This window comes from Poecilia reticulata, chromosome 2, assembly GCF_904066995.2.
Source record: "Poecilia reticulata chromosome 2, P_reticulata-male-v2, whole genome shotgun sequence".
Lineage (NCBI taxonomy): Eukaryota > Metazoa > Chordata > Actinopteri > Cyprinodontiformes > Poeciliidae > Poecilia > Poecilia reticulata.
The window spans coordinates 5,447,805-5,468,579 of NC_088831.1; the positions used below are offsets into that span (position 1 = coordinate 5,447,805).

At 38.8% G+C, this 20,775-nt stretch overlaps 1 protein-coding gene across 2 annotated transcripts in view; it reads left to right on the plus strand.

Moving 5' to 3' along the window:
* Positions 1–1,133: 1,133 nt before the first annotated feature.
* The window catches only part of LOC103474330 (beta-1,3-galactosyltransferase 1-like), a 122,393-nt gene continuing 102,751 nt past the window's right edge, over positions 1,134–20,775 (plus strand). Inside the window, exon 1 of one of the 2 annotated variants that reach the window (XM_017303782.2) lies at positions 1,134–1,651. The gene's annotated coding sequence lies outside the window, so the exon portion shown is untranslated. The remainder of the gene's footprint in view (positions 1,652–20,775) is intronic. The other variant, XM_008425198.3, reaches the window with a different exon arrangement.

Here is a 20,775-nt window from a genome sequence, read left to right on the forward strand (position 1 = left end):
CAATATGAGCTTTGATTGTGGAGTTGTTCATTAGGATTTTATTTCCCAAATTGTACTTTGAATGTAGCTTTTCAGTCTGTGTTCAATAAGAAGAGGTTGATAGAATATTTAAAACAGCTACTTTGGTTACAGATGAATATGATTTTCCATTTTATTTTATAGTAAATGCATTTGTACTCGAAACTTTTAAATTTCCCAAGTGAAAACAAAACATTTTTACAATCTTATGTTTTAACCTGAAAAAAAACCCCATGATTTTCTTACGAACCTCAACATTAAAGTCCAATATGACCACTGTGTGTGTAGACTGCAATATTTGCATGTTACACTATTTGTGGTTCACCTTTGACCGTTTTATATTGAGTAATATCAGTTGCACACATAGTATTGTACAACATGTACTCAAGAACAAGTTCTTTATACAGTTTAGTCAAAAACTACTGGTATACTTGCTATTAGCTGTTAGCCGGTTCACTGCATTGCAACAGTTAGCAAACCTAGTGTGCCCACCTGGATAAGCGTTGCTTATTTAAGTCTGTTTACAAATTGAGCATTTTTTTAAGACTTTATGGTTGGTTCAGGTATTAGTTTTCCAATCTTTCAATAACACATAATTATCAAATGATATTTTCAAATTTCCTGTCAACTTTAAACAATTGTAACTCAAAAACACGACGGGCTGCTGAATAAATGACTGCCACAGCACCCAAACACCGGGCTTAGCAAATTTTCTGGGGGAAACCTTGTGGCTGTTCTTAGTGATCCAGCTAACTGTTATTGTTGCCATTTTGAACTCGGACATCTTTTCAGTTTGGAAGTCTGACCCCAGCTGCAGGTATATTTTGTTTTTCCTCCCAACTGGAAACCTAAAATTCTGGACTTTAAAATAAAATGCACTCAGTCACGTGTGATGTCACCTCCTGGTGGTAGTTCCAGTTTCTGGGATAAATTAAATGCAGCAAAAAGATGGCTTACCAAAAAATTTAACATTAGTAGGGTAATCACTTCCTGGAAGATAATTTTCTGAAATGCGCTGCAGATATTTGGTATTTCCAACAACAGATTTTAACGCAATATATCAACAAGAAAATATCTATAAAATATGTTTTTGGTTGTAACATGACATTCTGAAGAAGTTCAATGGGTGTGGATACTTTCTCAACTTTCTCCAATGTGTTGGATCAGCCGCAGTAACATGAGAGTGTTTCCGAACAGCAGTCGGGCTTTGTGCTGAAGCCTCCCCTGCTGTCTAAACGGAACGTGGGTGTAGTTTGGATCAGATGCTCGAGCGCTCGCTCTGTTGCTTCAAAGTCTTATCTCGCGCTGGAACAAAAACCCCGACGTCGCTGCGCTCGCGCCCGCTCTCTGCCGCGGCCAGGTCCCTATTGGCTACAGTTCCTCCTCCCCGTCAGTCCTCCGCTGATTGGGCGGACGGCTCCCCCCCTTACCACCACCGTTTCCCTTCTCTCCCTCCGCGGCACCGGCAGCACGAGAGCGGCGTGCGGCGCGAGAGACGCCGCGCGGCGAGGATAGAAGCGGAGAGGACGGAGCTGAGAGAGACCCGGGACAAGTTATTGGAACGGAGGAAGCCGGGAGCGCTGGCGCGGGTAGGTGTTTGCAGAAGAGCGGACCACTGGGTGTGTGTTTTGAGGTGAGCGTGTGTGTTTTCTGGCGATGAAAACGGTCACCTCGGGCTGTCAGCTGCTGGAGGGATGCTGCCTGTGGGAGTGAAACTGAGTTAAATGGCTTGCTGCTTTGTTTAAGAACACGCTATTTGACCTTCGCTGATTTCTTTGATCTGTAGCTGCACCATAGTTGTGAGAAATATAGTTACTTAAGCTACATTTTTACCTTTCTGCATTTAACCTGTCATTTTAATGATAACTACCATAAGATGCTGCCTATTGGAGCAATATAGCTAAACCTGGGATCACTGCTGTACTTAATCTGTCATTTTAAGTGCATGCCATCATTTAGACAAGAGGAAGGATCACTGATGCTTTTCTTATTGGCATTTACATGCGTAAATAATAATAATACATTTTATTTCAAAGGCGCCTTTCTGGCACTCAAGGACACCGTACAATAATAAAAAACTGTGACAGAAACAAATAAAATGTAACAAGTAAAAGTAGATAAAAATAAATAAAACAAAACAATGTATCTATATAAAAACTATGTAAAATCAGGCAAACCAATTGTGTCATGTGGAAAAGGCAGATCTAAAAAGGTGTGTTTTGAGTTCGGTTTTAAAATTTGATAATGACTTTATGTTTCTAAGGTATGGTGGTAATGAGTTCCATAGTTGGGGAGCAGAGCGACTGAAAGCTCTGCTCCCCATGGTGGTGAGACGGGCAGAGGGGACAGTGAAATGGATTGAGGAGGATGATCTGAGGGAGCGAGAGGGAATGGCAATATGAATAAGATTTGAAAGATATGGTGGGGAGAGATTGTAAAGGGCCTTGAAAGTGTACAGAAGAATTTTGTAATCTATGCGGAACTTGGTGGGCAGCCAATGGAGTCTTTGCAGGACAGGAGTGATGTGGTGCATGGATGGGGTTTTGGTAATGATACGGGCAGCTGAATTCTGGACCAGTTGGAGCTTATGAAGAGATTTCTGGGTGAGACCAAACAGAAGGGAGTTGCAGTAGTCCAGGCGTGATGTCACAAGACAGTGAACAAGGATGGCAGTGGAATGGGGAGTAAGGGAGGGGCGGAGGCGGTTGATGTTGCGTAGGTGAAAATAAGCCGAGCGGGTTATGTTATTAATATGAGACTGGAAAGACAGGGTGCTGTCAAGGATGACACCCAGACTCTTTACCTGAGGGGAGGGAGAAACGGGACAGTTATCAATTACAAGACTGAAGCTTTTGATTTTGGCCAGAGTAGATTTGGTACCAATGAGAAGAACCTCTGTTTTATCACTGTTAAGCTGAAGCAGATTTGAGGAGAACCAATAAATGCCAATAAGGAAGATAAAACAAACCAGTAAGGGAATGAATATATAGAAGTAGATGGGAGCAAGCTGCCTTTTTAATACTGCTGTGCACCTTGACGCTTAATATGAGTGTAAGTGGTTTATCAGGCTGTAGATCCATGCCACATTCTGCTGAGTGTCACCACAGTACACTCTAGGTTAACGGAGAAAATGGAAAGCTCTGGATACGACCTTTAGTGACACGCCAGTCAAAGGGTCAGAGTAATTCATGCTGCGAGCCGAGGGGGGGAAAAAATCCCCTTCTAGAGATTTATTCTCACACCTAGCTTTGAAACCCGAACACCATGGATCTCCCTCCTACATGTCCGATTCTCCTTCGTCTTTTTTTTTTTTTATTTTTTTTTTATTTGGAATTACAGCGCTCCTTGATGTGGTTACATCAATACCTCTCCAGTCCTGGGGTTACACCAGAGCAGCAGAGCTCATCTCTTCTTTTAAGCAACTGTTGGCTTTCAACCTGAAAGAGACAGCCTGGGTAGTTAACACTGGCAGCCCTGAGTCACCACTGAGGATGAAAACAGAAAGAAACCCTGGAAGCTTTAAAACCACTTTCAATGTTTCACATTTCTGCTTAGCAATCACAAACTCATTTTGTTGGGATTTTTATAAACTAACACAAGGTGTCTGTTTGACTTAACTACTTAGACACAGAATGGAAAAACAGACGATCCAACATTCACTTCTTCGTACATTGTGCAAAATAGAGCAGAGTAGTTTCAAAAGCTTTTTACAAACAAATATGACATAATGTGACATGTATTCCTGTTCAACCCCTTTTACCTTGATACCCCCAAATAAAGTACCTCAAGCCATTTGTAAGACTCTGTAAGCATTTAGATGAGACCAGAGTGTAACTTTTCTGCCAGCTTGCAAAATGTGACTCAAGGAGTCGTGTTACTCTGAACACACCTGGTGGCAGCAGCATCCTGTGGGGATGCAGAACCAGGGCAGCCCTGGACAAAAACCTGCTGGAAGCTGCAAAAGAACCTAGACTGAAACAGAGACAATGACCTTAAACATACAGCCAGAGCTGCATTGTGATTGGTTTAAACTGAAGCATATTCATGGATTAAATGGGATTAATCTGGGAAACTTTATCAATCTAAGCAATTGTTTTGCCTTCTTGAGCTGCAAAAGCAAAATGACTCTTGTACTATTTATGAATACCTATTAGCAAAAATACTTCTATTTCTAGCTTTTATAAAAAGGATAACAATACTTTTACAGAAAGACAATGACTACATTTTCTTGAAATCCTTATTTATGAAAAATGTTGGGAAAAAACTATTTGCAACCTAATAATAAAAAGTTAATTAAACGTATGTAATTCTGGTTTATGTTGACAACACGTTTAAATTGGATATTTAAATCATTGCTCAGTTCTTTACAATCTTGGTTAAGCTTATTAAAGACTTAGCCAGGTTACAGATCAGTGGCCTAGTCAAACCTCAGACTTGAATCAAAATGAGAATCATACAATAGTTTGCTCTCTGATTAATTATAGTGAGGTTGCGTTATGTAAGACTGGACAAAAAATTGTATGTTTTCTATTTGCAAAGCTTTACAGTGATCTTAGGAAAATGTTATACCTTTGGGCAATGTCTTGTTTTTTAATTATTTAACTTTTTTTTTTTTCTGTGGAACCCAAACTCCAACAAATGTTCTCATTGATTCCGTTTGCCCTCCTCACATCTGCTGGAATCTTTCAAAAAGCGACAACCGCCGCAGATCAATAAATCACTAATGCACCGTCAGAAAGAGTTATGATTTTTTTTTTCTGAGGCATCTCCTCCAAAATCAATGGTTCCCATCCGCCTTTTTAAAAAAAAAAACAAAAAAAAACAAGAAGTCGTAGCGAAAAGTTACTATTCAACACTTCCTCCTGTGATCACAGTCCTTATATCTGTAAAAGCTCTGTTTACGGCTGCTGTGTTGTAAGCTAAATCTTATTGACATCCTGTGAGAGGAAGCCAGCTCCGGGGCTCACGCATAATCCGCCCGGGTTTCACTCATTCAGCCCTTCACACCAGGGCTTTCTACTTGTGATGGCATCCTGCCTGTCTGAGTTACGCAGCGACTAAAAGCATCGATCTTTTCCACATATTCTACATTAAATCACTTCATGCAGTTCTCTCACGGATAGGAAATTGAAGGTGTATTTTTGGCTGGGTTAGAAAGGGGGGGTGAAAGAAAGGCCCCTTAGGCCACAATCAGATTCTTTTTAATTACATCATATTTCAGTGCTGGGAATGATTGGATTTCGATTTATGGCCCAACATGCAGCCCTCCAAGATGAGATAAACTGTACGTGACATTGATGAATGGTGTTTGTAAAGACCGCAAAAGAAAAGTGGATTACCGGCAGACTTATTAACTCATTTCATACTTTCAATGTACTTATGCTTTTGATGCTGCTTTTCTTGTCAGCTCGGTTTAATGGGAAAATCTGTCAGCCCGTAGATTGCTGTTGGTTGCTGTTAGCGTGATGGCATTTGGGTGCCCTCGGGGAACAGTACAGCATGGCTTGTCAAATGTCAGCTGTGTTTCTTTAGTCTGCTTTGGAAATTGCCACTTTATAAAGACTATCAGTTTGAATTTGGGCCCATTTTCCTTTCACCGGCATTGGCTTCACATCACGCTTGGAATTAGTGTCAGTCACCATTAAGCGATAATGTAGAGGTGCCAAAATATGAGGTACCTTAAATGCCAATTTGAAGCTGCGGTCTGAGACAGTAGTCATGGTTTCCTCCTTGGTGAACTGACAGCTGTTATAGCAAACACAAATATGTTATTGACACAGTGGCTTCAAAAAAGAAATGTTCATTCGCCTTAAAATTTTCCTATTCATTCAACCACCACAAATTTTTCGCTGTTTTATATATATATATATATATATATATATATATATATATATATATATATATATATATATATATATAAGCATTTTCAAAAAGTTATTTGTCTGCACATTCACTTGTAAGAATATTCCAGTCAAATTCAATACCTAAATGAAACTGAAAATCCAGAATCTAACATGGTTTGCAGATGTTCTTGAACCCATCTACCTGAGCTTGAAGTATGTGTAAACATTTCATTCTCTAAATATGCAAAACTGGTGAAGATGCGCTCCAAAAGTATAGTTGTAATTGAAGAAATATGTTGTTGTAGAACGTTTTAAAGGCATTGTGTTCAGGAATTAGCAATGATAGATGGCTAACTAAAATGCTAGTTACTCTAATTATAAACATTAGTTCCACTAATGCTGAAGCACTACACCAAGACGGTATTCAGCGGAAGCTAATGCTAACACGCTCACATAAAGCCAAGTTTAACATCAATCTTTGGGTTACTTCTACTGGAGAAACTTTGTAAATATTTAATGATTTAATGATTACCTTTAAGGACTGTAGATTCCTGGTTCTGTTACACCAGCAAAGACAATTAGGGGACATATTTCTTGGGTGCGCTGGTGTTTGGTTTGAAAATTTCCTCTTGGAAACCAATATCGCATAATGGAGAAGTGCTTAAGAAAAGTTCTCAAAGAGCGTCTGATGGGGACGGCTTCCAAACGTCTGGAGTGTGTGTGATATGTGTGTGATATTGTTATGCAGGCTCGGGAGTCAGTGAGTGGACATTTAAAATTGGCATGCTATGAAGGACGAAGAAGACGTCAAATCAATAAATGCTGCAACTCATTAAACTTAGCCTCAGTTCCTTAAATCATACTGCAAAGTCTGTCCGTTTGGTGCCAGTGGGGGTGAGGCATCAAGTTTGAAGTGTGGGAGGGGGAACTGACCCCTCTGGTCCTCACTTGGTTGTGAAATGCGAATCAGTGATGGCAGTCTGGAACTCTAAGCATTGAGATTATTTGTATGGCACATTTCAAAGTGCTTTTACATGATAGATTATAAATTGACCAATTGTTTCAAGCAGGAAACATTACATTTGTCAAATTCCATCATCTAAATCTGTTCAGTGCTTAGATATTGTCAGTCACCAAGTGACATATGTGCATCATCTGTGCAGCCATGGTAACTAATCGTATTTCTTGTAATAACCTGAGCTAGTGGAAGCATGCGGATATTGAAATAGGGGCGTTCTGAGGATTGAACCTTGGGGTTCTCCACATGGGACTTCTTTAGAACATGTGGATGTACTACCGGTATTAAGATAGGGATGCACTGAGAGGATGTGAGGAACGGAATTGAGAAACACTGGATAACAGGAAGGCCAAAAGTTCCCATGAAGCTTTCAACGTTCTTGTGCTAAATTTAAAAATAACAGAAAAAATTTTATTTTCCCCTAAATATGGAAATTGAAGAATTGACAGCTTTTTGAGCATTGCATTAAAAGTAGTAGTAGCGCTAGCCACGTTAATCTTGCTAAGTTGCCTAAAATAGGTATCAACATATCAAAACTCTGTTTTAAAAATAAAAAGTCAATCAAATCAAATTCTGATTGGTGCATCTACATAAAAAAAAAGAGAATGATGAAACCCAATAAGAAATTTTAGTTTAAATATCCAATCATTCTTAACTAGCTTAACCTGGTCTTCTCAGTACCTGCTGGAAACAGATTTGAAAGAGGCGTTGTGCAAAGATCCAGTTTGGCCGTTTGCTTTTGTCTTCAAAGGATTCATCCGCAAAGGCAGTCCTGCATTTTAATTAGGTCATCTGCAATTCAAATCATTGTATTAGTTAAAAATCTATTAATTACTTTCCAAAAGCAGCCCAACAAGAAACTGCACCCGGGCTGATTGGGTTTCTGTTACTGAAAACAGGAAACTGTCTTGATGCTTCTCTGATTCCACCGGTCTTCACGGCAACGCGCTCTGACCTGTACTGTTCACGCTCAACCTTTCACTCTCTCTCTCTGGGGTCGTCTCTGCAGCCAGCCAGCATCAGAAAGCAGCGCCGGGTTTTTCATCTAGGTCTGCGTCTGTGACCGTCGTCCAAACTTTATTGGATCATCTGATAATCTCGTTGGCTGGAGCCGAGCCACATGCGTCCCTCGCCTCTGCAGATGATAGATTCATATCCAGCAGCATCACGCTGGGATCACACACAGTTTTCTCTACCCACCGTTCCTTTCAACTGGACATGAATGAAACTGTAAACAGCCTGGTGGTTTGTTTTCACTTTCACATGTGCTTACCAAATCTGACTCGGCGGCATTCGAATCACAGCCACTATCACCCGTTCTCATTATTACTTGTTGTTTATTAACCCAATATTTCTAATGTAGATATCAGGGAATGAAAAGTTTAACGCGTTAATATTACATTATTCAGATTAAATGCTTTACTTATTTTGACCAAAAAGCCTCTCTCCAGTGGAGGCGTTACGTGGTCTTGTACTGCTTTTTTTTTAAAGATTTTTTTATGAAAACAGAAACAACACTCAGCCTGGCGAGCAGGGCGGCAAGTAAAATCCTTCTAATACACCGGGGAAAACCCTGCTTCCACTGAAGCACAAAGCAGTTTATAGTGCTGAGATGTTTGGCTTGAGACAATTAAACATTTTTTGAAAATGCTTGTTTTTACATTTCAAGCTTTCAAACTTAAGCAGAGTATAATATGTGATATTTTTAATCGGATGACAGCACTAGTGCTTAATGAAGCCAGTGTAGTCTTTACCAGGTTCTAAAGTTATCTAACTGTGACACCAAGTTATATTAAACACATATTTCACTGTGTCATTATATATCGTACAACAAAAATAGAAACGTTTTGGGAAAGAAGAAAAGAATCATTTGAGGTTTTTTTTATTTTATTTTATCCAAAATATCAAATGCGATTGATTAGAGGTGCACCAATCGCAGTTTTCTGGCCGATCTTCTGATGTGACAATTCCGATTTTGGGTGATACCAGATTTTTTATTTTTTTGTCTGAAAAGTCATATATATATATATATATATATATATATATATATATATATATATATATATATATATATATATATATATGTCCTGATTTGACTAGAGTGCTGGTCGGACGGTCAGTCAGTCCTCTGTCACTTCAGAGCAAAGGACCACAGTGGCTGATTTTCAGACCTTTGCAGTGGAAGATGAGATCAGTGGATAAGATCAGTTTCACATGGAAATATCAACTGATCTCTAATCTCCCAAACTTAAGGCAGACGCAGACGATTTATCTGTGCATTGGATAGATTCTGGAAGTGGAAGTCGGGCAAACTAACCTATGCAGTTGGACTGGATGTTGTGAGAAAACAGGCTGCAGATTTTGTGGGACTTTTTTTGGTCTCTTTTTATTTCGTTTTATTTTTTAGCATAGAAACCATAGCGACAACAGAGACGGCTACTAGTCTAAATAATAATGAAAAATGTGTGACTTTTATAAGGACTGCATGCAATTTACAGTCCAGTCTGATGGAAATGGAAAACATCACACATCCAGCTTGGCTTTTAATTCAAATTCAGTTAGTCTTATTCGCACGGAAACTCATTTTACAGCATAGAAGGTGTTAAAAAATAAAAAATAAAAGTAGGAAGGAAGTGAATGGATTAAATGCATATTCTCTTTGTGGGTCACATTAGCTCTTGCTCCTGATGGTAGCTGGAGAATCATGGCAGTGTTCGCTCCCAGCAGCTCCTATTATCTCCTCCTCCACCAGCTGTAGTCGTTGCAGCTTGGCTGCCTTCGCCTTCCCGTTTCCACTTGAGAGCTCCTGCCGCAAAGTCTGCTGATCTCTTTCCTCCGCTGCACTCTGGCACGGGACGAGCAGAGGATCCCCTGGTAATAGTTTCCTTTTTTTTTTTTTTTTTTTCCTTTTTTAAACTACCATCTGATGGTGGGATTTTGCTGCTTGCCAGGCTCACATTCCCCTACAGCGCGCCTTGTAAAAATACGAGTTGATAAATCCAAAAATGGAAGGCGATGAAATGAAACGTAGTTCCCCGCACAAGTAAAAGCGTTCAAATGCAACTTCTTGTTGCTTTTAATTGCCAGAAATAAGAATTTAAGTCATACTTTGATAGGGCGAGATCAAACCCAGCTGTCCGGGGAATAACTCTGATCTAAATGTCAGACGTTTCCAGTCGTGTTCGTCATGCTGAGAGGCCGGCGTCTGAATGTTTTCATTCCTGACTTCCTCCAGTGAAGAGCACCTGCACCGCTCCGACCTTACAGCACACAGTTTTCCTCCTTTGTAAATGCGATTTAAAAAGATCTGAACAGCCGCTGAACCTTATGCATTTAAAAAATCTGTTTGCTCCCGGGAACTAAGCGCTCAGGTACGCAGAGATCAGCAGACTGTTTAAAGCTCCTTACATTCTGCTCATGATCTCGTGCCATTGAATGGCCTGTTAAACTGTCAGCATTTAATCACACACCCATTCCAGATTCACGCAGTGACATTATTTTAAACCCACTCACAGCTGTCTAAACATTTGCGTCACTTTATTTATTTATTTATTTTTATCTAACCTTTTTGTTTATCCAGAGAAGACAGATTATGAACAATTCCTAATTTATAACTGTAGGCTGACAAGATCTCTTCATTGAATAAAGTTATAAATTATAGCAAAATTTAACCAAGTGCATGATTTTATTATTTTATACCTGAACCTCTCATTTCTGTTACCATAATTAGTTTCTCTAGGATTCCATTTTTAATTTTTTAGCAATCAGAATCATTGATTTTGTTTGGTGTTACTTTAGAAAGAGCTTAATGGGGAATTTTACAATGTTTTATTTCTCATTAAGCTCTTTCAAAATCTACATATAGAGGAAAAAAGATGATAGGACAGCACACTGGACACAAACATTTTTATTCTTTAAGAAACTTAAAGAATATACTCTCCATCTTGATTGCAGACTATAACAGTAGTAGAAGAAATATTGACACTAACATTTTGCGAAACATTGGTGGTTTTTGATATGGGCAGTTACCCAGGGTGGCATCAGAAAGGGGTGGAGCATCCAAGAACTAGAAAATAAAATGTACCTGATCTGTCAGTTGATTGACTTTTGAGGGCGTTTGCTTTCCCCAGGCATTACAAACTGAAATCCTTTGGTTTTAAAAAAAAAACAAATGTTGAAGTCTACATTTCGTCCAATCCAATCAACCTGATCCGCTCGCTCTCCTGCTTGTCATAATCCCGTTATCTTTTCCTCCTCCATCATTTCTGCTTCGTCGTTGTCCTGCTCCTAAAGTTTGAGCTGTGATTTGACGTCATCTATTAGATCGAGCAAAATTTCAAGGCTTTGAAATCACACTTTTTTTTTTTCCCACAATTATGACGGACATATTGAGCAGCTGCACTCTGCTGTTATCCATTTCCATTTTGCAGACAGATGCCAGACTCTAAGTAAAAGCATTTTTTGTTCCATTCCCCCACCTCCTCTCTCTAATCCTCTTTCTAAAAGCCCCACACGGACTCATGCCGATATTTGTATGCGGCGGGGGGTTTACCAGAGGGCAGGGGATGAAAAGTAAGTCTTTCTGTTTTCAGTTCTTTGAGTTCATTAATTAAATTCAGGGAGCAGCTTGGCCCTCTGTTGCCACCGAAGAGAAAAAAAAAACCTCCATAATTTTTCTTTTTGGAGCCTGTGTATCTTACATTTTCTGCTGCCTTTGGTGTAATCCGGCTGGTAATATTAATATCTCTCAATGTGCATGGTTGAAATCTGTCAGCATCTGCTCTCAGTGGGCCCCTCTGGCTCATTTCGGTGGCGTATGTGTGACTTGTAGACCTACTTATAGCGCGTTCACCAACAGAACATCAATAATCTTTTGTTTACCAGATGCAGCAACAATTGTCTGATTCGTTTGTCCCCCTCGATCCACGTTAAAGCGTCTTTATCCTCCGAGGCTGATATTTAAATTTGACATTTGCTTCTTAAAATGGTGACTGCCAAATTAATTTCGAGGGAAAGCAGACGTAACACAGAGCAATTTGAATATCATCATCATCATCATATCCCTCCCTGTTGGTCTTGTTAACGGGCTCCGCAGAAAGACGAGAAAAATATTTACATGGTCTTTTACTGGATGAGATAATGAACTTTTATCTCGGCTGACCTTTCAGCCAGGTGATTCCAATCACCGTCGAACTCCAAACCTCCTGTGTCTTCTCACACCGAAGCAGCAGCAGCAGGTTTACATCATCATCAGTGCTGCCAGATTAAATGCCATACATGTAATCATCATTTTAAACTTTATCATACTTTTTTTTTTTGGTGTCGTTTTCTACTAGAGGCAGTTTTTGTTCTTGGCAGCTGCCCAGAGCGACGGGATTTGGAAGAAGTTTGGGCGTTTGTTTAAGCATATGATGTAATTTGATTCAGTGTGAAACCTTATAGAGTTGCTATAAATTCTCTCTTCCTGTTGCCAGTCACATAATTTAAACAGAATCTCAAGTCTGTTTGAATGGAAAAATTTATTTCTGAATTAAAAATAGTTTCTGTATCGAATTGTGACCTTCTGAATCAAGTCACTAGGCATGAAAAGATTTGCATCTCTAGTCTGGTTGCCTTGCAGTGTCGGTGGCAGATTACCTTTTCAAGAGTAGGAAAGCAAGTTATTTATCCTGATTCCAAACGGATCAAATCTGGTTTGGTTCAATTTATCCCAAATGGAAATTAAATGTTGGGAAAAACATCACCTCTGAAATTGGACTTCCCACCGCAAGACTGGGAACAATTCCGACTACCCCGGTTACGACTTGTCTCCAATATGGCCGGTCCTCGCATCAACCGTAATAAGTTGTAAGACTCATGTAAGAATGTTACATGTAGCACTTACAACTGTAAATAAATGAAAATCTGTTTTTGTTAATGGAAAATAAAACTTAAAATATTTGTAAGAGGTACTGCACACCATGTTTATAGGCGTAGACAAGAACGCTGCTACCGCTAGTCAGCGCTAACTTTGGTCGAAATCTGCATCTATGTATTCACACATATAATGACTGCTAAAGAGGTAGAGTTATTTAAAGAGGAGGGATCAGAAGAGCGCTGCTGTTTCCCACAGATCTGAGGTTCTGTTTTCAGCAGAAGCCTGAGGTGTGAATCAGGAGTCTATAGATCTTTTCTAAAGCTGTACTCACAGATTAACTCCAGAATAAATCAGAAGACGTTATTACAGCGACTGCCAGGGTTCCTCCAGTGTCTAAAGAAATAAGGATGGAAAATGATCATCTTCCAGTGGAAATCCATGTGATTCCAGGCTGTTCTGTATTCCTTTCTATAGAACATAAACAGACTTTCTAAACAAAAAATTGTCAAAAAGTGGACTACTTACCCCTAATGTGATTCATTGAATATAGCTTCTTATCTTGTTGCTCTATAAAAAAAACCCCTCATTTTTATGATACCGATAGTGCCAAAATGGAGATTTTTTAATTATTTTTTTTACCCTGCTTTATGGGGCATAAATTATTTAAAACATTAACCATTGATTTCAAATGTTTTTTTTGTTTTTTGCTCAATCTGCCATAGTCACCACCAGGATTTTCCTTCATTTTTTTTTTCTCTTTTTTTCTTTATCGGTCATGTTTAACCCTCTTAAGCCAGAAGGCTTGCAGCGAAAGAAAAGAAACCACACCACTCACTAGTGTTGCAGTAACAATATGTCTTTGTGTTCTAAATGACTGACATGTTCCAGAAAAGCGTGGCGAACGCTCTCAGCTAAGCTGCTCCATTGTACAGGTTCACTGTAGCTGCAAAGTGGAAGCCTATCGAGGAGTGAATAGATTGATACTCTGTGCTCCAAACATGGAGGTAAAGCTTTCATGCACAAAGAGACAGAGACGGAGTTATGTTTTTTGGGGGGGGGGTTTGTCAGTGTTTCTCATTGATTCCTTTTTTTCCCTGGAAACAACTTCAACAGATCAGAGAGCACAGACTGGAGCCACTTGAAACCTTGGAGAATCTTTGGTTTTGGAGATGAATTTACTTCAAGAATTTATTTTGAGTTTCTGTTTGTCTTTGTCTTAAAAATTGGCTGGTTACCAAGAGAGGCAATTTTCGTATTACTTTTACCACTAAGTAAATTCAGCATAAGGACTGAAAATACTCTCATGTGGAGGGTTTTACTGAGATGATGACTCAAATTTAGCTTTTTTTCTTTTTAAGATTACTGAGATATTCATAAATGACCTTGCGGAAGAAAGAAGAAAACTACTCTCTACAGAGATCTGCTTAAACATTCAAACTTCAGCCTAATCTAATTCAGCAGGTATGTTAGTTTTTATTTTAAAAATGGATCCAATGCAGTTAATATGATTTTTACTAGTGGTGGGACTTGATTAAATCTTTTTGTTAAGTTAATTGTGGGCTCTGTAATTGATTGCATTTTAAATCAAAAACCACATATCGACAAAATAAGCGACATTTTCAACTAAAACACTTTTTGCCGCTTAATTGTTGAATAGACACATGAGCTAAATGACAAATACTTGTTTTAAATGCATTTAGATTATTCAACCATCGGATTGATGCAAATCGCTTTGATCGTTTATGTGAATTCTTTGGGAAAAAAAATACTATAGAAATGCGAACTAGACGCTGACATCTGTGCTGCTGCAATGTGGTTAGCATTGAGAGGCTAGTTTAGGCCTCAACTCCTTTTAGCATAACTTGCACACAACAATAGTTTTTCCAGCATCCAATCAGATTGCTTTTTGCAGCAAAAACTACATCCCAAGTGGACTAAGAGAAGTGGCTTTGTCGTCCATCTTGGTTTTCCAATGTTTCTTGTTTGTTGGATTTTCAGGTGTACCAGAAATACACAAATACAAAAGTTCCACCTGGGGACTTTTGCTTATAAAATTTTTTTTTATTTTTATTGATTAATTGCGCTAAGGATTTTAAACAGATTTTAAACATTTAAAGCCTGGATGCTAATTTAAATAATATTCCATAAATACTCATAATAGATGTATCAAAACAATGGATATGATGCAAATCTCTCTAGTATGATGAACTCATCTGTTCCTGTAGGTCAGGGCAATTGGTTACTTTTATAGGTCAGTTTGCATACTTCAAGTTTGAAACGTTCTGCGATTTTTTTTATTTTTTTTTAAATTAATCTACAGATAGAGATTGTGAAATGAACCACAAAATAAGGAAGTTGCCATTTATTACACATAGAAACTATTTTGAAAAGTGGATTTTGTATTTCTTTTGGTTCAAATAGTCTAATAATTAATTAGATGTAATCAGAAAGATTAAAGTGTGACAAAGTAAAAACAGACAATCTGTAAGTAGGCGAATACTTTTTCACATCTCTGTTCGTAGAAACAGACCTGCGGTCATTCACGGTCTGGTTTTCTTCTCATCTAAATGTACCGTGTTTAAAAACTTCTCTTGGAGCTGTGAAAGTTTCTATCTGATATGAAGGAAGTGGGAGTTGAACATCTGAAGTGCAGTCACTGGTTTTTATGCAACTTAACAGCTCGTCTTCTTCAGATTTGTGAAAATGAGCCGTTAAAGCCTCACCGAACTGTGCTAAATGACACCATGCTGTACTTGTAATGAAAGACAACAAAAAATAAAAATTAACCACCATTAGGAGGGCTTTGTTGATCATTTACTCCACCAGCTTCTAGGCAGCTATCATGATGTCTTTCTCTACCGAGGTCTATGGTTTAGAGCAAACTAATATTGATTGAAATAATCGATTTGATTAATGTCTGGATGGCAGCCCTTGTGGTCATGACAAGAAAAAGAAAAGCACCAAGTAGTTGTGTTTGGATCACGTAGGCCACCAAAGCCGAGGTGTTTGAAATATTGACAAATGAGCAACAACGTCGGGAGTTTATCCAAGCAGGTGCACACACTCCATTCTTCTTTTTTATTTGCTGCAGCGGGAATGCTTTATTTTCCTCTCCACCGTGCATGCCGTTTTTTTTTTTTTTTTGTCACGATGGAAAAACAAATCCTTCCCCTTGAGCACCCAAGAAACCGCAGGGATAGAGACAAAGTGCATTTAAGGTTTGTTTGGAATAATCATTTCTTGGAGGCTGTTTAGTTGTTGTTGCTGCTTCTCCTCTCCAGGCAGACGTATTTTTCCAGGGAGGCTTTCTAAATGTGTTGTGGATAGATTTGAATACTGTTTGTTGCACTCCATTAGCCTGAGAGTTTAGACTGCATACATGCTTCACAACATGAATACCATGAAGTGCAGATGATGAATGGCTTCCATGGAGCTATAGCTCTACGAATTCTTTTATCTTCCCAGATTACTTCAGGAATGTCTGTCTTATCTTCTAGGCAGTAAGGAAATGGAAAGAAATGGACCCAGACTGAGTGCTTTGTTCAGAGGAACTCTAGGCTTTCTCCAATATACACTTGGTTACATTATTTTTTCATGTTTACTCAGAAAAAGGTGGAGGTTGCTGGTTAGCTAACAAAGGTTGTTGTAGAATCCTGTAAGAATGTTCTGCATGTTTCTGTGGCACATGAGACTCGGTGCTGATAAATTATCCATTTTGTCCGCTTCCTTAAAATGTCTTAATTTCACTGTGAAAATGTAAGTTGGCCTTAAATACATTATTCACAGTTTTCAAAGTCAATCCCACGTTTTCTATGTACGTCAGGTAACAGGCTATTTAGCTTTTTCGCATCCATGTGCAAATTTATCAGCAGTTGACCAGACAATGTACGTCTTCACAACTTCCTCGCATCCGCTGCTAGCTAGCTTTTTTTGTATCCGTTTTGGGTATATGTAAACTTAACAATTAGCTGGACAGCATTCATCTTCGCCACTGGCTCGCTTCTGCTAGCTAGCTTTTTTTTTTGCATCCATCTTGGGACATGTGTACATTTCTGAACAGCTGGACAATGTACGTCCTCACCACTTCCTTCATTCTGCTAGCTAGCTTATTTTGCTTCTATCTTGGTTATATGTAAATGTATTGACAGGCGACTGGACGTTTGTTTTGCTTCTGTTGCCAACCCATAGTATTATGATGTGTAAAAAACCTTGGGGAAGAAAAGATAGCTTGATATTGGTCTTAAAAAAATATTCATAACGGTCTTAAAAAGCCTTAAATTTGAATTTGTGAAACCTGCAGAAACCCTGATTATCCCGACATGAATCGGCATTATCAGCAGAAAATAAATCCTCTGTTAGTTTTTCTGATCTGTGTAGGAGCAGAAAATAATGTCGTTGCTCCTTGATTATATGTCGCTCAGCTTCACAGCTCAGCCCGGCGGCAAGGATATTGGGGTAATTTTTTATTCATTCATTACCGTCGTCATCCATTTTCCCTGAAGGAAGGGGCACAGTTGGCTCCCCAGTGTACACCTGCTGACCTTTCAAGCAATAATCTTCTTCAGGGGGAAATTAGACGCTCACCTCAGCGGATCACCCCGACCACGTAGCTTTAGCTGCCATCGTCTTAAAGAGGACGAACAGAAATCTCACATCAACCACAAAACCCATAGTCTGCTCTGCTGATGTCAGGTCTCCATGTTTACAACACAACCCGGCCCACGTGAAATGAAGCGCAGGATGACGGTGCTGCTTTGTGGTTTGTAGAGCTGCAGCTTTACCTCCTCACAGGGTGAGCGGTGGTGTTTGATGAGCTGTGACGTCTAAAGAAGTCCTGCAGCTTCAAAGTGAAACGCACAACTTTTTCTGCATGTGCTATAAAGCAAATACGGAAGGCTTTAAAGTGAATAATATAACATTTTGATATACTTTTAAATAATAAGAAAATCAAAAATAAACATGAAAGTTCAGATTGTAAGCAAAATTTCTTTAACTGGGTTAGGTCAAAATCTTGATCTAGGCTGACCAAATTTAAACTTTTATCACATGCATAATTTTAAATCAATCAGTTTTCCACATATAATCTCAACCGGCACATTAAGATAATTATAAATTATTTGACATCAACAGCAATATCTTAGAAACATTGATATCTTTCAGGCTGTGGAACATCGTCTGTAGAGTAAGACCTTAATGTGACCAGATGCTAAACACTTAGAAAATTCCTGCTGGAAGTATATGGAAAAATCAGATCTCATGTGTTTCTCATGTACCTACATACAAACCAGAGAGAACCCACTCTGCATTGTGCATGGCGCATGGAAGTCTGCACACGACTGCTGCACAGCAGCATGCAGCGAGCTGCACAGCATGAAACACATTGAGGGTGTTTAACTCAGAACACAAGCTCAAGCAAGGCTTCCTGGGTCTGTGGACTCGCCCAGCTGTGTGTGCTAGCCACTACGTAGCAGTCCAATAAATCAGTGCAGCAGCATAGTGAAGGGAAACGCAGTGAGCCCACATCTTTGATTTCAGCATAACTGAACTACAGAGGAAATGAACCCAGGCCTTACAGTTTTGTTATTGTAGAATAAATGTACAGGCTTATTGTGTGTTGCTTTCTCAGATTAAGTTACTTTCAGAAAGGAAGTTCTTTGAACTTCACTGAACATTGCTGGATTGATTATTGTTTGTCACGACAAGTGAAGTTGAATTTTTTATGGGTTTTCTAAACATGGAGGACGGGACATCATTTTGAGTTAAATGCATGTTTACCTCTGATGACCAAGAAAACAGATGTCGTTTTATTTTTCCTCTCTAAATGTCTGTTTTTGATGGTCTAAATCCCAGCTGTGAAACATTTAATTACTGCCTAAGCATTGAACAAAACAACAAACCCGTATCTGCATCTAAAACATAATCAACCGATGGGCTGTCTCTGTTTTGCTGTCGGACCACCATCACTACAGTGTTTAAACGACAAAATACAAACCGGCCAGCACAAAATGGTGTGCACTAAATCAATTTGCTTAATTTCTGCAGAGTTGCTTCAAACATTTGATACTCTGTACGCAGTAGTAACTTTACACTTTTTTTTCCCCACTAAAGTCCTAATTGGCATTACTGCCCGTTTCCCATTTTCAGTCTAATGAATATATTTTGAAGGGCAAGTTTGTTTAGAGACCTCAAAATCAATTGTATTCATCTTTGGTTTATTTATATATTTTAAAATCTCTTTCAGTTCCAGTGTTAAATGTCCTTTTAGAAAACTGTTTATTGATCTTTGACACGGTGTACTTGCATATTTATGCAATACACCATCATTATATTGGTGGAAATGGTCTCAAAACGACAGCATTATTGGTAACACAAGAATGAATTTATAAAGCTGAAGGAAAATGAAACAAAAAAAAAAAACTGCAGTCTAGAGGGAGACAATGTATTGGAATAATTAGACTTCACCATCCAATGTCATTAGGGATACACAATATATCGGACTCTAGATCGGTATCGGTCAGTGTTGCTCATTTTTAACATATCTGTCTGAAAAGTAAAACTGTTCTGACATTTACACCGGATGTTTACTTCCATCTGGCTGCTGTTTGTATATGTGTGTCATATACAAACAGCAGTATTTGTTTGGTCATGTGATAAAGCCCAAGGTCACGGGTTGAAGCAGAGAAGTAATGCAAGTGGTGTGGTCACTGAAAGGATAGGGTAGATATCTGTGTACATCGATCTTCGGCTGTAGCAGCAGTATTAATATCCGATACTGGTACTGGAACAAATTTCCTCATCGGTTCGTCCTTACACATTGTTCAGATTAGGGCTGCAACCAACAATTATTGTAGTAATTGATTAATCATTTGATTATTCTGACAACTAGTCGATTAATTGTATAAAAGGTGGAACTTAATACAGATTTTTCTTCAAATCGCCTAAACCTTCTTATACAATGTTAGAAATACATTAAAATATGATTCCAGTTCTTGTTTAAATAAGAACTGTCATGAGCGGTGAAGTGGTGAGGACAGAACGCAGAAGACCCAAATGAGATGATGAAGATGGTTTTAATAATAATAATAATAATAATAATAATAATAATGCTCATAAACAGTCCAGGAACAGGCAGCACGGCAGACAGATAAGCACACAGCTAGATGCCGGTAGCAACTGACCACAAAGACTGAAAACACTAGAGCTGACGACGACACAGGACTCAGCAGTACAACTGGGGCGACGGACAGACTGATGCAGACAAAGTGGACATTTGACAAGGACCCGACAAAGAACACAGACAACAGGTGGGACTAAATACACTGGGAGGGTAATCACAGGAACAAGACACAGCTGGGATCAATCAGCAGAGAAGACGCAGAGACAGGGACACAGGAAGAAAACTGAACACAAAAAACTCTAAAAATAAACACACAGAAACACGATCATGACAAGAACATAACCAACTTATTGCCTAAAAGGCAACAACAACATTCCTTTAGTGAATTTTAACCACGTGAAGCTAAAACTTTACCACTTGAGGAGTGTTGGGTAAAACCTATTTGTAGACAAAGGTGTTTGAAAAATGTATGTATTTGTTGCAAAGTTTTAGCTTATGATTTTTTCTTTCAGCAATTTGCCATTTTTGAGTGTATACTACAGTTAACGATGAATCAATTACCAAATTAGACGACTATTTCAATAATCGATTAATCAGACTAATCCAATTATTCGTGGCCAGTCCAATTAATCGTGATTATTCAGCCCTAGTTCAGATATACTTTTGTTTCCGTCTGAACTGTGAGCTACGTTGTGTTGATCTGTAGGATAAAATACATACGAGTTTGTGTTTCTAATGCGACAAAAAGTTGTCTGAATAATTTTGCACGGCGTTGCATCTCCTAGTTGTCACACCAGAGAAGTATATAAAATGAATATCTCTGCTAAACCATGTCGGACTTCCTTCTGATTGGATCACTTTGTAAGCGCAAGATACATCCCCTTATTTACAGCATAAAAAATGCGACCCTGATGAAGTAAAT